General features: G+C 32.8%; 1 long non-coding RNA gene across 1 annotated transcript; it reads left to right on the forward strand.

Moving 5' to 3' along the window:
• Positions 1-5,802: 5,802 nt before the first annotated feature.
• On the forward strand, positions 5,803-6,664 carry LOC120269051. The gene is made up of 4 exons (XR_005539090.1): positions 5,803-5,836; positions 5,925-6,013; positions 6,109-6,179; positions 6,548-6,664. It is a non-coding gene; the product is annotated as an uncharacterized LOC120269051 (long non-coding RNA).
• Positions 6,665-7,580: the final 916 nt, after the last annotated feature.

The following is a 7,580-nucleotide window of genomic DNA, read 5'->3' on the forward strand; positions in this document are numbered from 1 at the left end:
TTAATTAGTCCACGTTGGGGTGCCACATCACCTGGAGAACTTCAACCTGTTTTCTCATCCACATCAGCCTCCAACTCGGCGTCACTAATCCTTGTTAGTCCCAATTTCCTTTTTCTTTTGAGAGAGCCCCGACCCCACCCACTTTCCCCTTTCTCTGACAATGACCCCACTCCATCTTCAACTCCGCAGCCGTGTGACCCCACTCCAGCTCCAACTTCACCGGCGGTACCATCATCCATTGGCAGTGCGATATTTCATCAGAGGCATCTTTCCTTCATCGGTGTGGAGGAGGCTGCATCCCAGAATCCAACCGATCAAGGGTGGGAGTGAAAGGAGAGTGGCCCAGCATCACTGGTTGTAGCATTTGACCAAGTGAGAGGCAGATTAGAGCAGATCACCGGCCCAACATCATTGGAGGCTTTCTTCTGCCAGCAGAAGCAAGCTTTTGCGCACCATGAATGGGAGTTGGCGAATAAGATGCTGGAATGAGGAAGCACCGGAGTATTGTAAGGCTTTTATTGATCGCATTCATGGTTGTTTTCGTTAGAATTACATGCAGGAAAAGATTAGTTAATGCGAAGTTGAAATTAGGGTTTCATTATTTGTGAAGGCTTGGAGGTTATTGTTGCATGCGGGGGTTTGTTTAATGTAAGTATGATCTGTTCTGAATTTGTGAAGATGTTTATATCTCTCATCATTTTTTTCAATGGTTTTTGGTTATTTGTATCGGTTGTCATGATTGAGACATCCATGTAATATAATTCTTTAAATTAAAATTCACTTGCACTTGTATATTGTTGCATGTTTCAACCAGGGTTATTTGAGAATTCCTTTAGTGGGGACAACTCAATTATGATAATTTTTCCCAGTGTACTTAATTGTGTGTATATTAACATTACTATGTTTTTGGTTTGTGGGGACACCCCTGTACCAAACTCATTGCAGGTTTGGTATAATTTGTAATTCATTAATAAATTTCATTTTTTTGTAGTGCCCATCACAGAGTACTTCACAATACACATGTACTATGGGTTAGGTGATTTTGTGAGTTTGAATGAAGCCAGATTTGGAGGGTAAGTAGACTTTTGCGATGCTGATTTTATTTTGAGATTAGAGCTTCTACAGATGGCTAAGGAGATGAAATTAGATGTAACAAGTTGCAGTTTTTGGTGGAGAGAAACTACTGGTGAAGGGGTAAGGATGGTGGAAATGCGGAATGATTTGGATGTGATTAAAATGGCAAAATCTGTGGGCTGCAGTAGGAACATAAATGTTTATGTCAAGGGGACTACTCAGATTGGAGTTGATTGCTGGGATGACTTACAAAATGCTACAGATGTTGATGTTGATCAAGATGAGGATGTGGAGGAGAATTTACCTGACTCACCAGAACATGCATCTGTGTTTGGAAAATTAAATGTAGATGAAAAACAGATTGCTGATGCTGTTGGTGATGTTGATGTTAATGCTGGTGGTGATACTGATGTTAATGCTGGTGGTGATGCTAATGTTAATGCTAGTGGTGATGCTAATGTTAATGCTGTTGTTGATGCTGATGTTGATGCTGCTGCTGATGTTGATGCTGATGATGATGCTAATGAAAGTGATATTGAAGACTCTGAGTACAGTTTTCATAGTGAAGAAGATACAGAGGAAAATGCACCAACTGAAGATGAAGTCCCAATGGCAGGCACATGGGTACAAGAAGGAGTGGCCAGGAATGTAGATGATGATAATAAGGATGTTGTCCACAGATGAAGATGAAATCAATCCAGCCAAACCTAGATACAATGAGTTTAAAGAAGACATAGATATGAAGGAGCCACAATTCAAGGTTGGCATGAAATTCAGGAGTTTTAAATAATTCAAGGAAGCAGTCAAGAGTTATGGAATAAAACATAGGTGTGTGCTGAAGTTTAGGCCAAATGATAAAACAAGATGCAATGCCTATTGTATGAAGAATTGTCCCTTCTACCTATGGGCATCGCCAATGCAAACAGACAAGAACACCATTCAAATTAAGGCATGACATCTGAAGCATGAATGTTCCCGAGATCACAATATTAGGCATGTTACTGCTGAATGGATAGCAAAGCAGTACATAGATCAGTTTAGATCAGATCCAAGTTGGAAACTTGCAGGTATCATCCATGCAGTTAGGACTAATCAAGAGGTCGACATCAGTAGGTTGAAGGCATGGAGAGCAAAAAACATAGCATTGAGGTATATATGATATTTTGTGTTTGTTATGTTGTGTTAGTAATCAGCACATTTATTGTTAGACATTTAATTTTGTGTCCGTTAAGTAATTTTTGTAATGTCATTTCTGTTATAATTTAGGATGCTAGATGGGGATGAGCACACACAGATGTGTAGTTTGTACGACTACAGTTTAAAGTTGCTTCGAACGCATCCAGGAACAACAGTGAAATTCAGATGCAGTGAGGGTGTGTTCGAAGCCATATATGTGTGCTTGTCCCCGCTTAGGGCAGGGTTTCTAGCAGGGTGCAGGCAGATCATATCTGTTGATGGATGCTTCTTGAAGGGCCACTATGGGGGACACTTGTTGGCAGCAGTTGGTATAGATGCAAATGACTGCATCTATCCAATTGCCTGGGCAGTGGTCACTACAGGAAAATATGCATTTTGCGACGAGCATTTCCCGGCGGTTTAAGTAAAACTGCCACGAAATTCTACATTTGCGGCGGTTGTCACGGCGGTTTTATTTTTTACGGCAGTTTAGTGTAAAACCGCCTAGAAATTCAAGCATTTCCCGGCGGTTTAAGCAAAACCGCTGGTAATGTCATACATTTCGCGGCGGTTTGAATAAAACGACCACTAAAGTCATGCATTTAGTGGCAGTTATAATAAAACGGCCGCGAATAGCAATTTATGAGAATTTCTTATTTTATTGTTGATTATTATTATTATTATTATTATTATTATTATTATTATTATTATTATTATTTTGCATTGAAAATGGGTTCATTAAATTGAATCAAATTAAACATTAATTAATCCCTCATTAATTATTTTTTTTTTAATAATAATTAATATTAATTTTCTTATTATTTCGTATTGAAAATGGGCTCATTAAATTGAATTAAATTAAGCATATCAATATACATTAATTAATCCCTCATTAATTATTAGTCTATTTGCATATTTCCATAGCCACTTTTTTATATAATTATTGTTTATAATCATAGTGTTTGATTAAATTTGAAATGGTCCGACTTTATTAATCTTTCGAAATGTATGCATATTAATTTCCTCAAAATAATTTATTTTTAATAATAATTATTATTAGGTATAGATTGATAATATAAATCTTGCGATTTAGATTATTATGTGGAATTACATGTAAGTTTTTTCATAGAATAAAACAATTTTAAGCATAATTTAATTTATAATCAGTGAGTTGTTATTTAATGGAAAAAATGTGAAAAAATGTGAAAAACCCATAATTATATATATATATATTCTGTAAATGTTTTTAACACAACAAAACAATAGTTGGATTGAAAGAAAGGATTTGTTTTTTAATTATATACTTAGTCCCCATACAATGAGCTCTATTTTAAAACATAATACATAATTATTATTATGGATATTACATTTTCACTTAATTTGAAATTTTAAATTCTAAATGTATGTTTTTAAAATTTAATTTTAAAACAATTTTTCTTAATATGAGGTATTTCAATTATTCAATTTTTCTTGATATTAGTTTTTTCAATTTTTTAAATTTATATGAGGTATCGTACGTTCAGAAATCCTTAAACCTTAGTTTTATCAGCAATAAAAATTAATAATGATACTTAAAATTCATGTATGTTTTGAGTTAAATCTTAATTCTTATTAGTTAAACCCACTCAAGACCTTAATCCCTAATTAATAAAAAAAATTTAATTTCTTATTTAATTGCTTATTTAATGTTGAAGATAATATAATTGTTTATATATGGCAACAAACTATGCAAATTTTTATATAATTTTGTAATTGACCAACCCAATATCCCATCAACAAAGCCAATATATTTCATTTTAATTTTAAAAAAGAAAAAAAAAATTTAACCCACACTCAAAACTATGAGCAACAGAAATTTGTTTATTTTAAAATTTTTTTTATTAAATTTATATTAAAATAGTAAACTGATTGTATGATAATTATAAGATTTTGCAGGGATATATATGATAAAAAAACTGAAATATTGTATTATTGAATCCTAGCTTTAACGGATGCAAGGCCGGCCAACAGGCCCATTGGATGCACTTAATCTTAACAGGTTCACTTCCACTAAATCCCCTTCATTTTCACTCTCCCTCCAATTTCGTCTCTCTTTGTCTCCCAAAACCCTAGCCCTAATTTCCATCCCCGCTCTCCGGCGAGAGAAGAATTTGATTGGAGATTTCGTTGATCAGTCGAGAGGAGAGTTCGATTGGAGATTCCTTTGGTCAATCGAATAGCTCCCATTGGTAAGCCCTCTAATTCCTTGGATTCCTTACGGTTTTTGTTTCAGAAATTTTGAATCTTGAAGCACCAACAACTTGGGGTAACTGTATACTGAAACAAGTGAGATGTTGGAAATCAAAGGGACATGCTTGATGGAAATTAGTCTGCAAGGTACATTATAGTTACCCACATCTAATACCAAGTCCTTGGAAATGTTTTGTTTTATGACTCCAATACATACATCTGATGTGCAGAAACTCTCTACAAGAGCATGTAGATTCCAAACTACTTGGCCAAGCATAAAGGTTAGACTTCTATTTCTAATTTTAGGACTTGAACTGCATGGCAATGCTACCTGCAAAAATGTTGTGACGAGATTTTCTTAGCATAAAAAATAATAATAATTAAAATAATACACCATAGAGCTCTAAAGATGGGTTTGTTTTAATGTATATTAAGTAGTTGGTTAGACCTTTGGTGATTTAATTAATTGTATAATAAATGGAGACATTAACAGGTCTCTAAAAATGTTATACAAATAGATCTACTTGAAAAAATGAAATATATGTTTCATATGTTATTTGTTTGATTGAGTATGTATTTTTGGATCAGTTTCATAAGTTTGCATCTTTTTATTATCACAGAGTATGCTAAGGATGGCAAGTTCTTTTCAGGAGATTTGTTGAGGATGCGGCAACAGAAATGACAACATTATCTTCATTTACTATTTTGTTTATGCTAGTTGCTTATCTTATCATGACATTATGTTTTTGGCTATTATTATCTTCTATTTGATGAACAATTAGTGATTTTCTATGTTTTTCCATTTCTATATTGAACTATATTGCTTATATAAGATCTGAATTTATATTTTGCTTAACTAGAACTTGTGTTTGGTTGATCTTTTTATCTTTTAGTAGTGTTATGTGTGTGATTTTTGTTTATATATAACTCTTGATTTAAGGCAAAGTTTAATACATGGTTGAAAATTGAATGATGTTGAAATGGTCATGCTCTTGACTTATTGATGATTAGGTATATGAAGTACTTTACATATATATGTTATTTATATTGTTGATGATGCATCTATATTGATTATCTATATACTTGTTTCTAACATATATATATATATATATATATATATATATTGTTAATTATCTATATACTTTTTTGTGATACATAGTTGCAGAAGAGAAGGCCAAAGTCAGAAGAGTAGAAAAGGTGTGATTTTATTAGCTAGATTTATACATTTAATACTTGTTATAATTAGTTTATTGGCAAAATAACTAATTAAGGTTTTTGCATGTGTTCTTTTTGTTTATGAACATGTTCATTTGAATCAAATTCGGATGAACTACTTCATTGCATGCAATGTATCTTGGTAAGAAAATAATTAATTCTCCTCTCTTTTACATCTTGTTCCTTTAAGTATATAAAGTTTGATTTGTTATATTTATATACACACACAGGAGGTTATGATAAAGATAATAAGGCAGCAAGAGCTTATGACTTGGCTTCTCTTAAGTACTTGGGAACAACTACGACAACCAACTTTCATGTAACTTAAACTCTCTACCTTTTTAACACTAATTTCTTTGATTCCTTTCATATATATATATATATATATATATAATAAATGTTGTATATTTTCAGATAACTAACTATGAGGAGTTAGAGGAAATGAAACATATGACCAGACAGAAATATGTCGCATCTCTTTCAAGGTATTTATATATGTATATATGTTTGATAGGCATAGTTAAGCATCACAATAAGAGTATATGTTAATACTAGTTAGTGTCATTATGAATGAAACATATGTCCAGACAAAAATATGTTGCATCTCTTTCAAGGTATATATACATATATATATGTATATATGTTTCATATGCATATTTAAGCATCACAATAAGAGAATATGTTAATACTAGTTAATTAGTGTAATTATAAATGCAAAAAAAAAAAAAGCATTGGGTTTTCTAGAGGTGCTTCTATCTACCATGGTGTCACAAGCTATATTCCTTATATATATGGATTTATCCAAATCATTCTTTGCTCTAATCAATTAATGAGAGATTTATTGTTTATGCAGGTAATAACAAGTGAAAAGGCCATGAATGCATCACTATTATTGTCAAGTGCAACTCATAATGTAAACAAAAAAACTAGTTCCATTGATGTAATTGTTCAATTGACGTAATGGTGAATCTTTTGTGCTAATGGTTTGATAAATTTTATTTATGAACTATATTTTTATTTTTTTGTTTAGTAATTGAATGGTGTGTAATGTAACTTAATAAAACTTTGACAGGTATAATATTGTAAACAAATTGCATATTTATAAAAAATAATAAAAATAATAAAAAAATTAGTTGGCATTAGCGGCGGTTTTCAACTACCGGGAAAAACAATATAAGCTATAATATATGCATTTCGCGGCAGTTTAAACTGCCGCCAAAACTGCCGGTAAATAAAACAAAAAACAATAATGTTGCATTTCATGGCCGTTAAGAACTGCTGCTAAAACCACCGGTAAATGCAAATAATGCAATTCGTGGCAGTTTAAAACCGCCGGAAAAGTTGAACTTGGCGGCGGTTATAACTGCCGGCAAATGCAAGGCAAGGGGGATGTGTATGTAATTAGCGGCGGTTATAACCGCCGGAAAAACCGCCACGAAATGCAATATGCATTTCGCGGCGGTTATTCCGGCCATTAACAAAAACCGCCGTAAAATGAGTCCCGATGCTAGTATTCACGGCGGTTTTAAAACGGCCGCATAATTAATTTAGCGTTGGTTAAAACCGCCACAAAATGCATATTTTCCTGTAGTGGGTCAACAAGGAGAACTATAAGTACTTGCGTTAGTTTTTAGAGCTACTGTTGGATGACCTAGAAATATCCAACTCTTACCATTGGGCATTTATGAGTGATCGACAGAAAGTAAGTGCATTTAAACTATTTTTGTCATTGTAAATGATTATACTCATGTCTAATATTTTGTTATGCTCATATCTAGTCACTGAGTTGGAGTTTTATTTATTTATTTATTTTTGTTATGCTTGTTCATCACTTCATGGGGACTTGTAAATGAATCAAACAAATAAATTAAAACATTGACCATGTA

The sequence above is a fragment of the Dioscorea cayenensis genome, chromosome 1 (genome assembly GCF_009730915.1).
Source record: "Dioscorea cayenensis subsp. rotundata cultivar TDr96_F1 chromosome 1, TDr96_F1_v2_PseudoChromosome.rev07_lg8_w22 25.fasta, whole genome shotgun sequence".
Taxonomy (NCBI): domain Eukaryota; kingdom Viridiplantae; phylum Streptophyta; class Magnoliopsida; order Dioscoreales; family Dioscoreaceae; genus Dioscorea; species Dioscorea cayenensis.